This window comes from Ipomoea nil, unplaced genomic scaffold (assembly GCF_001879475.1).
Source record: "Ipomoea nil cultivar Tokyo-kokei standard unplaced genomic scaffold, Asagao_1.1 scaffold1378, whole genome shotgun sequence".
NCBI lineage: Eukaryota > Viridiplantae > Streptophyta > Magnoliopsida > Solanales > Convolvulaceae > Ipomoea > Ipomoea nil.
The window spans coordinates 43,697-60,645 of NW_017617806.1; the positions used below are offsets into that span (position 1 = coordinate 43,697).

At 30.6% G+C, this 16,949-nt stretch overlaps 1 pseudogene; it reads right to left on the reverse strand.

Moving 5' to 3' along the window:
* The window catches only part of LOC109186045, a 43,593-nt pseudogene extending 36,812 nt beyond the window's left edge, over nt 1-6,781 (reverse strand).
* Nucleotides 6,782-16,949: the final 10,168 nt, after the last annotated feature.

Genomic DNA, 16,949 nt, shown 5'->3' on the forward strand with positions numbered 1-16,949 from the left:
CGCGTGGTGTCGGAGCAGCGGCACGGCGGCGGCGCGTGGCAGCTCCGATGGCGGCGCGTTTCGAGCTCCGGCGTCGTCCTCCTATTCTGAGCAAAGCCCACTACCTCACCCTGACATGTTATCAATAAATACTAACTTCTCACTACTCTAGGAAAAACTATTCATCTTCTCAAAGATGACTTGAAGTAAATAGGGTTCAAAAAGGCTTCCCAAGACAAGATATTTCCAATATATACAATAAATACTAAACTTCTCATTATTCTAGGAAAAACTATTCATCTACTAAAGGCAACTTGAAGTAAATAGGTTGCCCAAGACAAGATATTTTCAATATATATGTATATATTTTATATTTTATTTATTTAATACTCATCGCCTAGTCATCGCCTAGGCGGTCGCCTAGTCGACTAGTCGACTAGGCAGTTGGTGGCATCTCGCCTAGAAAGTCCGCCTTGATAACCTTGGTAAAGACATAAAAAGTATTACAGAATTCTGTACAATAATATGTATGGTCACAGAGTTCAGTACAATAAGAATTCAAATCTAGAGAGAATCAACTCTGTAAAACATTTTACCTGGTCTTGATGAAGGCATTTCAGTTTTGTCTTGTACAAGTTCACATACTTCCGACGACGATTTCTGCCAATAGATTCAAATCTTGGATTATATTTCCATAGTGACAAATAAATAAATTCAGCAGAGAGCCACAGAACCAAAATAACAGCATGTACTGTTCAAACATAGTTATTGAATCAATGAATTGACATTTTACTACATCTCTCCAACTTACAGCCTCTCTCCAAGGTACTTCCAGGAAATTTTCCTCAATCTTTTTCGAACATCCAAGAGAACAGACTGTTGAGCATAATGCCACCAAGCTATCTGCCACCCTTTCAGCTTCTTATCCATAGGACTCCACCAAGGCCGGTAGCGTCCATACCTACAAACATATTGAAAAATCAACCCTCTAAAGATAGGTAATCTGTATTCAGACAAGGCAGAGAAAAACTAAGTGACGGAAAAACATTTGAGAAGTTGCAAAGTGAACAAAGAGGCTGAAAAAAAAAGATTTTGTTTATACTTACTTTTCTCGCAATTGAGATGTCAACAAATAATCACAAAGGCTCAAGATTTGTTGTATTTGAACCTCATCCACATAAATGTGCTAAAACCATAACCAATAAATAAGTTAGTAATCATCACTTTACATACAAGTAATCACATTGCTTACAATGCAAAAGAAGAAAGAACAGTACAAACCACGTTGTTTAATTCAACATTTACTGAATACTGTGGAGCACTGCTATCAAGCCCCACTGATCGATTTACCTATATGCAAAAAGGTAAATATTAGTAATACAGAAACCATAGGCATTCAGATGATCTATTGACTCTTCCAGTGTTATTAGCAAAGAAGACTTGCCCACCCAAGTAACAAAAGCCATGATTTAACCTGATGCAAGCATAGTAAATAACCATTTTTCAGAATTCTTAAAGAACATAGCTTTTATGGACTCCCAAAACCATGTTCTTATGACTGAAATTGTAGAAAGATACGAGAAAGAGAAACAAACTCAATAGGGGCCTGTTTTCAATATCAAAGAAGCAAGAGAACAGATAAAAGAATAATAGATCAAGTTAAACAGATTCTAATCCAACAAGAATGTTCCAAGAGGACAATACACTTTCGAAATGGATTTGCCTTTAATAGTAATCAGGGTGATGAAATTTCAGTCGCTTAAGATAAGGAAAATACATGCCACATACCGAAAGAGACAGGGTAACATCCAATGGAGCCAATAAATTAACTTTTTCATTAGCTTGCAATAGTGCACCCTCCCAAATTTTGGAACCCACAGCACTGTCCACACTCATCAACTTATCAGATCCTTGAAAAGTATTACAGTAAAGTTCCAACCCTTGAACTTCAACAATTTTGTTCACTTGGCCTCCCCTCATTTTCCCAGTAGAAGACCTGAAAAGAAAATATAAGAATCAGACAATTCAAGCATCATAAAAACTGGAAGGATTGCGCAAAGCGCATGATTCCCATGAAAAGGGAAAAAAGTATTACTGCAAGTAATTACCACAAATTAAGCATCCATGCTCATCAATTTGTAAGATGTATGAAGAAAATCTAATGCATTATACTAAAAAGATTTCATCTATGTTTCACTCATCTCATAAGCAACCTCCTAAAGGTTGAAACATTAGGTTTATCCGTTTATGAAAGATATGATAATGGTTTTCTACTTCCTCCTATTTCCCTGAGGGAAGAAAGTATTGAAGTATGTGTTCCACCTCTACTAAAAGCTTAATATGAAGGGGATTTTTTTATGGGCAAAACACATGAATTGATGGTAGCACGTAGGATTTGAACCTAGGGCCAATAGCCTATGAAGTATGTATTCCACCTAAACTAAAAGTTTAAACCATTAAGTAAACATTTATTATTTTATATTTATCCTCTACAGAAAGCACTTAGGTAATTAGAGCGTCAAAAAGTAGAATAATACCCAGGAAAATGTTGCTTCATAATTGTCAAGCTTGAAAACTTCAAACCAAATACAGTCACTGCCTGGAAAAAAAAAAAAAAAAATCAAAGCAGAGTTCATCAATGAAAATTCATATAAAGGAAACAGCCATAAAAGAACAAACAGCAGCATAAATGCCAAGAACCAGCAAACTTGAGGGCTAATGCACAAGTTTCCAGGTAAACTACTACCTACCACATGCATTACACCTATTTCCTAGCTATTATGCTTCACTACTCCTATAGTTGTGACTTCACTGGCAACCTGATGGACTACGCGGGAAGTCTAAGAGTCCTACAGTTTTGGCAGCTAGAGCTTTAAATTACTCTCAAATCTCAATATCTGCATTTCCTTTAAATCTTATTTTCTTTCCCATTGTCATGCATTTAATGTTTCAAACACTTCCCTTACATTTCTATTTAAACTAGATATTTCTGGTTGAAAGTCAGATTGTGTATTATTTGAATCCTATTGGAAGTTGTTTTCTTGTTAAGAAATTTGTTTAAGTTTCCCCCGTTCTTGTTAAGGTTGTTCTGTATCACAATTCACAACCACCTATACTGCATTGTAATGATTGTAAATTAAGAAATTTCAAATAAATCTAAACAAAACAGACAAAAACAACATGCCAATTCATCCAGACAGTCTAAAATATTCAATTAATCAGAAAATTGGTTGTACAAGGAGATATAACTAACCAAGTAGTCTCTATGAAGCCAACATACCTAGTGGGGCAGAATATATGAACATAAAAGTACCAATCAAAAAAATAATAATGGACACTAAAGAACACAGACAAGAGACAACTAATCCATCCAGAGATCCCAAGTGTCAATAAATTGACCCTTTTCAATACTCATCTCCAAACCACTCAGCATCTAGTAACTATTTTTCCAACCTTCAGAGCATAAAAACCAAGAGCACATGTAATAGAGGAAGTGGGGCAGCGAGAGACAGAGTGGACAACAAACAACAATGTCCAGCATAATGAGCATGTGAGTACAGTAAAAGTACCAACATTTATTTATGAATAAGAACAAAATGAAAATGAAAGACGAAAACAAAACAAGATAATGAATGCTAAGGAAATAGAATTATCAATTATACCGATGTAGTCAGCATATCACGATAGAGAACGTGCATGTTTCTAATAGACACTTGGATGCTGTCAAGAATCTATGAAAGTGAAAGTGAAAATAAACTGGAATAAGAAAAAATAATTTATTATGGATAAACCAAATAACCCAGTAAAGGTACTTATTTGAAGCAGGCTATCAATACTACCTTTGCAGCAATGTGTGAAATAAATGAATTTCCAGACTGACTATCTGCAGATACACCAACTCATTAGGGATGCCATCAGTTACATAAAAGGCATAAATAGCAGGAAGTTAAAGATAAACTTTAAGAAGAAGAGAAGGTAAGTAAGTCAGCCTCATACAATGAACATCCTGCAAGTTATTTTGGATTTATTGTTGGAAAGGCCATGAAGAAAAAGAAACTAAAAAAACAATTAGACAACCAAAACAACGTAATACATCTCACAAGGTCATATGCAAGAATGTAGTAATGAAATTAACAATGCAAAAACAGATGGCAGAGTATATACTGCCTTAAAAATCACCGCAATAAAGTTAAATTACTTACCACAGACACGTCTAGATAACTTTGCAAGTTCAGCCGCAGCAAGTTTGGCCTTTTTTCCTGCAAATTCTCTTTTCTCAACAGCATCCATGCTCCACTGCCATCAGCAGGAGTAAAATAATTGCAAGATAATTCACAGAAAGGAGGAGAACATTGGTCGAAAGCATTCCAGACTTGAGAGTGATGTCATTAGGGTTCTTTAATATCTTTTTCACTCAAGGGATGAAGCAATGATAATATAACATTTGGGCTGTCTAGGCTAACAAGATATTACCCAAAAAAAAAAAAAAAAGCCTTTTGGCACATAAAATCCATATAATCTATCAATGCCATTTAATAGTAACAATATCAAATTAAACTCATGATTAGTTCTTTATGAATTGTGCAACCATAAGGGAAGTACGAATGTTGTTTAATCTATGTGGGGAAAATTTTGTATCCCTTGATTCAATCAATGACAATCTTGCCACTAAATCTCAAGGTTTTTTTAGAGGAGTATTGAATGCAAAACATTGTGAAAATATGCTATGTTCACTATCACTTGGTATTTGGTCAGACTACAATGCTAGGTATCAGTATGGCTATTTCAGATCTGCAAAGAGCAGAGAGATTTCTTTTCAGCTTATGTTTCTTCCCCTACTGCATTTCAGCAGACAAATTGTATCTTTTCCTTTCTTTCTGTTGAATGAATACCGTTAACTAGGGAACTCCACTTTACTTATTGAAACTTTTTTTCTACTAAAAAACTATAGTTCTGTATCATTCTTAGGTGGCATTTAATTTAGGATCATGTATAAAAATCTGGCTATTAATTAATAGTATAATAAAGCTGTTTAAAAGGAAAACAAGCATAAATAGTGGTTTATATGAAGTGCAAGATATCAGATATCAATACTATGGTGAAACAATACCTCTTTTTCATCTCGTTGGGAGGCACAGATCAATACATCCTCTAAGATGATTATAACAGGATCCCAGCCAAGCTTTTTCCATGGAATCCTAATACTCAACTTGCCAACATGACCTATAAAGATAAATGAAGTTAGATGCTTTAGTACTCTGAACTCATAATCATGAACCATAAATCCTATATCATAAAAGGCAAAGGAACCGCCTTCTCAATAAGTTTTAGACCCCCTCACCCCTTTATAATTTCTTTATTAAATTGGAGGATATTGCACAAGTATTTATCTGTGATAACTCAGCAGGTTTGGGTTTTAGATGAATACAACAAAGCCAAAGGTCACGCTATTTTAGTTGGCTAAAGTGTCAAGTGCTTAACTTCTCTTCTTCCTGTTAGTTACATCCAAAGCAGCAAATAGATTTTCACAACATGACTTTCTACCTTCAGCACACGGATCAAAATATCTACTCCTCCACCCACCCTCTCCCAAAAAATAATGCACCTTATAACTTTCATAGTGTCGTTCTTTAAAAAGGAAATTATTCTCAAAAGGTGATGATTCAAATTCCCACAATATCATTAAGCAAACAGTTGCAAGGTAAATTTAGCAAATTGGAGAACAAAATTCCATAAGCATAACCTAAGCTCAGATACAGCAATAGTTGCAAGCTATAAGACTATAATGGAATTATGGCAAGTAATACTAAATGATGTTTTTAAAGAATTCTAAAAGTGCTTGTAATGGAATAATTAGCAGAATACATGGAAAAAGTACAGAGACTTTACCTTGCTTTAAAGCAAATGGGAACTGAAGGTAATCAAACGCTTCAAGAATCAGCTCAACATTTTCCAATAATACTTCTTCTGCGATAGTAAGATGATTGTTAATGTAAATTTTATCTAAAATTCAGATTATTTTAAGTAGCTAGAAATGATCATGATACAGATATGTCATAAATATAACAGGAATTAAAAATTTAAAAGAGAAAAAAAAAAAAACTATTTGCTTATCCGTTGTTATGTATTGCCAACCATCAAAATATTTAGCCCTAAACGGTCATTAGAAGCTCAAACCCCAGCACAAAGAAATGAAAATGCCCAAACGTAATCGCATTAAATATATATAAAAAAAAATTAAAAATTTATAAAAAAAAAAAAAAAAGTTTCCACTTCGTCAATTTTGTTACTATTACTTGTAAACCGGAGTCGAAAAGAGTGCTTTTCTCAAATGATCAGCAAGTTACCGTTCCACAGAGTAATCTTGAGCTGCTCCGATTGAATGTCCCGAATGTATTGGCCAAGGTAACCCAATAGCAACTGCCGAACTAAACCTTCAAACATTTCCAACAACAAGCGTGTAGATGTAGTCCGTTTCCTAGTAGGGTTTTGAAAAAAATAATAATAATAAAGTAGTGCCGATCGAGAGGGATCAGGAGTTCGCTGGCAGCGACTGGGTTGACGGGGTGAAGCAGCCGGAGAACGACGGTGACCTGTGCGGTTGCTGGTCGACGGCGCTGGAGGTCGCCTGTGGTGGAGTAGATCGCGGTTGTCCGGCTGGCAGTGGAGAAGCTGTTCCAACTTGGCAGTGATCAGTTTTGGTGATATTAGAGGCTTAGAGCAACCCCATTGATGGTTCAAATTTGGGAGAATGGAAGGGTGCGTGTTTTAGACATTTATTTGTGTGCATTGTATTGTCAAAATGAGATCGAATTCGTCAGGTACAAATTTGCTACTCCCTAGTTTTTTTTTTTTTTAATTGAGGAGAAAGTCTTTGACTGAAATTTGAATGGGTATTTTAATTACAAATTACTAGTATTTGCTCGCGTGCGATGCACGAGAAATATGTTCTAAAAATAGGTGTTTATTTCAAGATAAGCCAGAAGAATTAAGTGGGAACAATATATTTGTACCCGTACGATGCACGTCAATTAGAAAATCAAACTATATACAATAAATTAAGGATTCTTTATTTTTTTCATGAGAAAATATAAATGATATTTCAAAGTTTCAAAATTAGAAAAGTATGAATACTCATACTCTTTTGCAACCATTTAATGAAATTGGATGTTGTTTAAGAAATTAAAGTTTATTATATATAAAAACATCAATGAGTATTATGTAGTATTTAAATGATTGGCAATATTGTTAGAGTTACATAGAGTAAAGGTCAAATAATAGCAAATAAAAATAAAAATATTTTTATAACATTTCACATAACTAAAAAGAATAGAATTAAAATGTTAAGAGAATTCTAAGATAAATCTAAGAAATTTAGATACTAACCATTCTGAATAAAGCCTATTGAAGTTGAAGTTGTAATATATAACATAAATAGTATTTATCTATATAATATATAATATAGAAAATGAAATAGGAGGGTTTTACTTTTAATTATATATATATATATATATATATATATATATATATATATATATAAAGAATATATAGATTAGTCAATATTCATAATATAGACATATTATTTTATATTCAATTGATTCAAAATTTAAATTATGGAAAGAATATACATTGATATTTTGTAATTACGTCCATATTGCAATATGAAAAGAATCAATGGACACGGTAATACATAATTGAAATTATTGACTTATAATTAAAATTATGGAAAGAATATATATTGATATGTTGTAATTATGTCCATATTGCAACACGAAATATTATGAATTATATATAGACTAATTATATATACACGGATATTTGTTGTAATATATTAAGAATATTTGGATCGATATATAATTATTTAAATTAGAACATCAAATATTATATAATGCAATTGACAATGTAGTTTGGATCATTTGTGTGTTTTGATGTTATCATTGTTGGAAAAATTAGCTTAAAATGGCATAAAATGGCATATTAAGTGGCTATTTTGTGGTACAATTATCAGTGGGGTCCACTTCCGATTTGGGTCGGGTCAAAGCGGATTCGGGTTCTTCGTAGTGAGACGAAGAGATTGATATATTGTACGCTCAAAACGGATAATGGGTGAATGAGATATTGATTCTCAAAGTAGACCCATTTGAGTTGGGAAATGAAGGGAAAATAAGGGACTTTGTCCCACATTGGTTTGGAAACAAGATTTGCCCCCCTTATATACATGAGCTCTTTTCAAGCTTGTAGAATTGTATAGCATAGAGGCTCTCTCGCGCGGGGTGGGGGGTGCAAATCAAAATCCAACTAGAGGACATCAAAAAGGCTTGATTCAAACTTCGGTATCATTTTCCATCTACTCTCGTGCAACGGTGAACACGAGAGGTGTACTCTCGTAGGTGTACTCTCGTATTGCACCATAGCACGAGAGGTGTACTCTCGTGGTGTACCACAGCACGAGAGTGTGTACTCTCGTGCACCCCAACGGTCTTGAACACGAGAGGTGTACTCTCGTAGGTGTACTCTCGTATTGCACCATAGCACGAGAGGTGTACTCTCGTGGTGTACCACAGCACGAGAGTGTGTACTCTCGTGCACCCCAACGGTCTGAAACCCGAAAGTGCAGAAGATTAAACTCATCTGTTACGGAATTAATACTGTTTTAATTCCAATTTTTAAATTCTGAGTTTAATCCTACTTAGTGGTGACCGTTACAGGTGTTACATAATTGGTTTTAACACCAATTTAATGGCCATGTTGAATGTTATCACTCCAACATCCCTATATAAAGAGAGGTAGAAGCAGTAGCATTTTACACAGTGAGAAACAAAAGGAATTCCAGTAGCTTTTCATCTCAAAACTCTGCTTCTACTCTCTTCTTTTAGCCAACCAGTGTTCTAAGCTTTGCTTTGTTTGCCGGGTTCCTTGTTTAGGTGCTTAAACAAGGAATCGTAGCACGTTTTATCCTGGGAAACCTATGCTACAATGCTCCTAGCACTTGTGGGAGGTAGCAAATAAGGTTTTAAGGAAAGGAGCTTTGTGTTCGAACTCATGCTAAACCTATACCCAAACATTCAACATTTTCCTTCCCAGATTTTCTTTTTCCCATATAATATTAATCTTTTCGTAGGATTATTATTTTTGGGATTTTTCAACCTTATTACCCAACAATCATTGCTTGAATTTGAGCAAATAATTGCTCAAATTAATAGCTAATGTGTAGATGTACGCATGCGGTGCATGAACTTTAGATATTTTATTTATCATTGTTTAGTATTTTTTTATAAATTAGGCAAATTTGCTCGTTCTCTAGCAACTCAGTTATAGGAATGAATTGCTATTTTAATTCATTTGTATGGAAGATATATTTGTTTGTCTAGATATATAGCAATTTTGTCATTTAAAAAAACATAATAGCAACGATTGTATTTACACATTATTGAAACCTCTTTGTAGACGACATTGGTAGTAGCAACACAATCTTGTCCATCATCGTCTAGAGTTAACACCTTCAGTCCATCAGGATGTGTAACTCGGGTGAAAATATATAATGGTAGAATATTAGTCAATTAGCGATCCATTTATATTTTAAGTTAATTAGTAATATCCGATTCATTTTCAACAAATTATTCTTTTCTATTTTGAGTCAATTAGTCAATTAGAATATCATATGCAGTGAATTTTTACATAATTTATGTTCTATTTTTAATTGCTGATGTATAATATTATTATTGAAATATTTCCATTCCATTTTTAAGGTACGTTTACTATTGTTTAAAATATGCATGATAGGAAATATTCGGGTCAAACGGTTCGGTTAACGGGTCAAACAATGAACAACTATACATCTAACCGTTTGTATACAATTCTACTCACTTTCCTATTCATTTTTCAAAAAATGAACCAAATACACAAAGACAATTTCTGAAAAATGAATCAAATACACAAAAAAAATGAATCAAATACAAAAAGACAATTTTCTGCTATGCAGCCAAACATTAAAAAGAAAAACGTGTTTTAGAAAATAACCCATTTTTCAAAAATCATTTTCGTACTTTCCAAACGAACTTTAATATATGTACAATTTATTTGTTAATTGCCATTTTTTTATTATTAGATAATTATGTTTGGAAAAGGAGCATTGCTCCTCTTATATAGATGAACTCCAAGAGCTCTTCTTTCCAAACATTTACAATGTGGGATAAAAAATGATCCCATATCATTTACAAAGGGGAGCCACAGGCTCCCCTTTGTTTTATTTTTTTATTTTAATTTTATTTTGTATATACTTTTGTTTTGATTATTATTATAATATTAATAATTAATAATAATAATAATAATAATATTGTAATTTTATTTTATTGTTATATAATTACATTATTAAATAATAATAATAATAATAAATTCATCAAAATTTTAACAAATTCGTCATTTTAACATTTTCCAAACTACTAAAAACTAAATTAACACATACATTTTGGGGAAATATTAAGATTAATATTTTCTCAAAACCCCGTAATAAATTTAAAAAATTCAAAATAAGAAGCCATTAAGTTAAAGTTTTTTAAATAAGAATATTTTGGCTTCTCAATACTTGCCCACGTTGATGGCCAAGCAATTATGTTTGGAAGAGGAGCTTAAGAGCTCATCTTTCCAAACATTTTCGATGTGGGATCATTTACAATGGGGCGTTTCTCTCATTTGTTTGTTTTTTTTTTTTTTATAATTTTAATTTTATTTTATATATAGTTCTGTTTTGATTATTATTATTATATTATTAATATTATTATTGTAATTTTATTGTATTATTACATAATAATAATAATATAAATATCTATACAATTAATTTGTTAATTACCATAATAAGTTATAATAATATTGTTAAACTGAAATAATTAAAAATAATGTGTTCACAGTACAAAAGTTTTTATAATTGACTTAATAATTAACTCTTAATTTTTATTGCCTAACTAATATAAATTGTCAATTATTAATATTATTTATGGTAATTATTGTATGACATGTAATACTAAAATTATTAGGTACTATTTTTATAATTAAGGTATAATATTAAATCGAAATTACTTAAAATATATAGATCCACATCAAGAAAAATCTTATTAATTTCGGATATTAAAAATATATATTTATATTAAAAGTGAAGTTATGAATAATTAACTTTTAATAAGTTTAGTTATTCCCTAAGTTATATATATGGTTAATAATGAATTTCTTCCTATATTAGATTATGATTATATATGATTTACCCGTATTTAACCATCACTATATTAAATTAATATATAATTCTTTTTATATAATATATTATTAAATCTAAACATATGATTAATATATATTCAATATTATTACAAAAATATTACAATTATAAATTTATAATTATAACTTCTATATATGAAAAACATAGAAACTTGAATAGTTTAAATCAAAATTATTAAAATTAATGTGTCTACCGTACAAAATAAATTATACATGCTTTAATAATTAATTATTAATATAATTGTGTAATATAAATTTACAATTATTAATAATTATTTATGATAATTATTAGGCATTAAAAAAAGATAAATAAATAAAAAAAGAAAAACAAAAGAAGGAAGTATATAGATGTCATACAATATCTTACATAGGCATGTATATATATATATATATATATATATATATATATATATATATATATATATGTATGTATGTATGTATGTATGTATGTATGTATGTATGTATGTATGTATGTATGTATGTATGTATGGTTTACTTTTTATAAATTTATATCATATAAAATGTTGTTATCATGAAGATATTACAATTTTATAAAATTACTAATCATACAAATAATGAAATAATGGAACATTAAAAGTTAATTTTTTGTCAAACCGCGCCATTAACATCACTACACTACCAAGCAAATGCCAACTTCATATATGCAAAAAATAAAAAAAAAAATTCAACAAACATCCTATAGAGAATAAATTACATCCAATAGGAAGATGGAGGCAACCAATATAGAATAAAAACAAAATAGAAGTACAAATAAAATACAATCTTCAGTGTAAATATGAACCCATATTTCATATTCTAATCACCAATTCACCATAATAGCATGGAAGTTAGCAAGAGTAAAGAGGCTACTTAATTTGCAATTGCAAAGCATATTGTAGATGATAGTTGGATTTATCCCTGTGTTTACAAAAGTCATTAAAAGCAGCTGAGAATTTAACGTGCTTGAGAGAGTATCAAAAGTCCTTGATTTACAAAGGATGGATGCCTCTAAATATTGAAAAAAAAAAGAATATATATATATATATATATATATATATATATATATATATATATATATATATATATATTAAACCTACTACATGCGAGAGTTATTTCTCTCTGAAAGAGTAAAATCAAACTTTACAATAATTGGGTGCAATGAAATATAACCAGAAAGGAAAAGTAAAACATACAGAAAAAGATTAGATTATGATGATCATAACTCTAACCCTCAACTCCTCTGTATTCTTCTGAGTTAGTTATCATAAATGGTTGTTGTTGCTCACTCCAATGAAAGGCTTACGACCAGTTTCAACTCGATCTTAAATCATGTAGTGCTGATCTGATCTGCTAGATATTTCCAACCCTTTTCAGATTCACCACTAACTCAACATGATCTTTAAGAGTGTGCATCTCCCAGAGCCTAATTTGACATTTGACATTAAGATAAAATCGTTTCAGATGAGAGTTTGAGAATGCATTATGCAGAGTTTATATAGAATAACATTACCTGGCCATCTCAGATCTCCTCTTTTCTTGCTCCGCGACCGGGAGCAATGACGGTGATCCGCCATTCTCGGAAAAACCTTAGAGAGAGAATATGATTCTTGAATCTCTCGAGTAGTTCACAGGGGACAGGCAAGCCCAAGTTTGATTGTATTGATCATTTTATAGGCGGTAGGTAGGGATCTCTTTTATTTGCAGTCAATTAGTAATTTTCATTTCTTTTTCCAATAAAACTAATATTTCCTAATTTCGGAAAATAAAGATGGAAATAGTTTTCATTTTCATAACAAAACTACTCGGTTTCCATTTTACTCATAAAAGTACTAATACTAATTGACTCTAATTTTCCTTTTATTTTCATTCCACATTTTCCGTTTTCTTTTTCCAATTTGTTTTTTCATTCGTAACAAAATTATTTCCATATTTAATTATATTATTTACTTACCAAAGAATATTTCCTTATAAATTACATTATTCTCTTACTAATTATGTTTTATTACTTCTTTTATCAATACTCAATTAATAGATTTTAATTATTTTCTATTGAATATTTACTTACCAAATAAGATTTATTAATTACTTAACCAATAAAATATTTAATTAATTGAGTAGAAAAGTTTGGACGGGAAAATGATGTAGGAGGATTTTACTTTTATATATATATATATATATATATATATATATATATATATATATATATATATATATATATATATATATATATAGATAGATATAGATATAGATATAGATAGATTAGTAATTACTTAATTAGCTATTTAGGTTGAGTTCATAACGAGTAGTTATCGCATTAGTGAAATCTCTTAATGCTTATTTATACAAAACCACAATCTCACAAACAGATCAAAGACGAGTGAGACGATATATGATGCAGTTCGATAAAATTGAAGAATTCTTCTTGATCATACAAAATCACACATTTTAAAGTTTTTCAATTATCTTAACATGTAATTAAAATTACTAAATATTTCACAATTCTTGTTTATTGTTTTATTTACATGATTTAATAATTCTGATTTCAGAATAATATATTCAAAATTTTGTTTTTTGATTAATTATTTATTTAAAGAGTTTATAAATAAATTCTTATTTTTTCTTTAGAGTTTTATAATTATGTTTTCTAGAAAATATTCATATGGATTTGAGAAGCGTAAAAAGAAAAGAAGAATTGAGCAACTAACTCAATTTCAAAAGGGAGCTCTTGAAAAATTCATTACAAAAGAAACTCAAATAGATGTGCAAAAAGATGATGCCAAGGAAAAATTGTTAGATGCTAATTTGCATATAGAAGATCAAGATGATTGTGAGATTGGAAAAAAATTAAATGATAGTGTGCACAACAATGATCGGTATCATTGTGACACTGAAAATAATAAGAATGTTGATAGTTGTTTAGATGATGTTGGTCACAATGATTCACTTTTATTTGGCATATATGATCCAAGAAATTGGGATGCCCTTGATTCTAAATACATAGATATTCTTGTGAAAGATGGTCCTAAAAGAGATCTATCAATATATACAGGTCTAAAGATAAATTCTCTAGAAGATTTTCGTCAGCATTTTACACAAGATATTTGTGTCTAAATATGCATGTCACTTTTTAAATGAAATTTTAGATGTATTTTTTATACAATATTTATATTTTAAATTTTTAACATACTTTTTGAACAACTATTATTTATATATACAAATTATTTGAAAAAAGATGCCCAATTTAAGATATTGCAGAGGGCCCCATTTTTTATTGGAACGGTCCTGTACAGCACTACATGCGTACATCTACACATTAGCTATTAATTTGAGCAATTATTTGCTCAAATTCAAACAATGATAACATCAAAACACATAAATAATCCAAATCATATCTTCAATTGCACTATATAATATTTGATGTTCTAATTTAAATAATTATATATCAATCCAAATATTTTTATATATTATAACAAATCCATTCCGTGTATCGCATGAGCGAAAATACTAGTAATAATAATAATATATATATATATACTTATATGTTAGTTATTTTCTAAAATATAAATATCAAATTTATAAAAATATCTTATATTATTATTACTAGTAATTCACCCGCGCGATGCACGGAAAAAAATTATGTTATTATAAATACTAGTATTTTCACCCGTGCGATGCACGAAATGGAATTGTTGTAATATACTAAGAATATTTAAATCGATATATAATTATTTAAGAGTTAATTTCATCATAGGTCGCTTATAGGATTTCTATTACCATCATTAATTATCCATAATTTACCATAATTAAATAATTTGACCAATTATAAAGAGAGATTATTAAAAAATGCACGGGACAATTTTTTAATTAAAAAATTTAAAAATTCATTAATAAAACATAAGGTTCTTATAGTTTTTTCTTAGAAACTATTTAATAACACATTTTTTTTTAGAAATTGGTGGGCCAAACCGCCTACGGCAGTTTGCGGTGGATATATCTCGAAAAAATACACAATTTCAAAAAAACATTTGTCCAAAACGGACAACCGAGTCAAAACTTATGCATTGCCGAACTTTTGACACTTCACAGCTTTTACCCAGAATTATTGTACGAATGGAAAGTAGAAATCAATATATTTTATTGGGAAGAGAGATTTTTTAGGAATTGGGCGGTAAGTTAAAATTTCTGGATTTTGTTTTTATATATAGTATAGAGTAGATGTGCAAAGAGAATTGTATTACACTATTTTATAATTTTAGAATAGAATTTTTACCCAGAATTATTGTACGAATGGAAAAGTAGAAATCAATGTATTTTATTGGGAAGAGAGATTTTTTAGGATTTGGGCGGGAAGTTAAAATTTCAGGATTTTGTTTTTATATATAGTATAGATTAGATGTGCAAAGAGAATTGTATTACACTATTTTATAATTTTAGAATAGAATTTTTACCCAGAATTATTGTACTAATGGGAAAGTAGAAATCAATATATTTTACCCAGAATTATTGATTTTGAATGTAATGTTATGAACTTATGAATGTATATCTGTAACATTATGTATGTGTAGATTAACCATTATGAATTGATTCGTATATTGTTTTTACTGCTGTTTATTCACTATCTATGCAAGCTTTGAATGTCCATAATGTTTATTCACTTATGTATTTTATGTCATGCAAATATGTATTTTCTGTGTGAGATTATGAATTTTCTCATATGAGATTATGAATTTTCTATTGTGACTATGAAATTACGGTTTTGATGTTATGAACTTTCTGATATGAGGTTATGTATTTTCTGTGAGAGATTATGAATTTTCTCATATGAGATTATGAATTCTGCATTGTGAGTTGTGAATTTTCTGTTCCGTAGTTATGAATTTTCTGTTCTGCAGTTATGAATTTTCTGTTCTGATGTTATGAATTTTCTGTTATGAGGTTATGAATTTTCTTTGTGATATTATGAATTTTATGTTACTATATTATGAATTATGTGTGACTGTTATTGATGGACAATATATTCTTTTTGGTAGAGCATGGCTGGAATTATTCGGCACTCCCCGTCCCCCCTCTACTGAAATAAAGAATATATTTCCATCAAGCTATATTATATGTTGTATATGAGTTACTTGCTTTCTAACGTTTTTAATAAAAGCAATGGACACTGCTCAACGAAAGAGAACACGCTCACAAACAAAGGCAGTCTTAAGCTCTCAAGCTGCACAGCCATCACAACCCTCTCAAACTACAGATGAACAAAACAATGCAGTAAAAACTAAGACAAAAAACAAAAGACAACGAACAACAAAGGCTGTACTTGACTCACAAGCTGCTCAACCATCCCAGCAGCAGTCTGATGACCTGCTCGAGCAAGAAGTGATTAGAGAAAAGAGATCAAAACAGATAAATGATAGACATAGGGGCAAAGTAGCCATTGTGCAAAATACTGAAGCAGATGGAGGTGATCGTGCAGAAGGGAGTTCTACTTCGTACTTCAGCACACGAATGGGGCCAAAGACCATGTTCAGGCTTGTACAATAGCTAACGCCAGAACAAAAACAATATGTCCGTGATATTGGTTTCGGAGCCCTGTTGGACCTTCAATTGTGTGCAAATGAGTCACAATTAGTACAGTATTTGCTAAACAACTTTGAGCTTTTCCGAACACATTTCAAACTGGAGAACGACAAGCTCATTGTTGAAGAAGA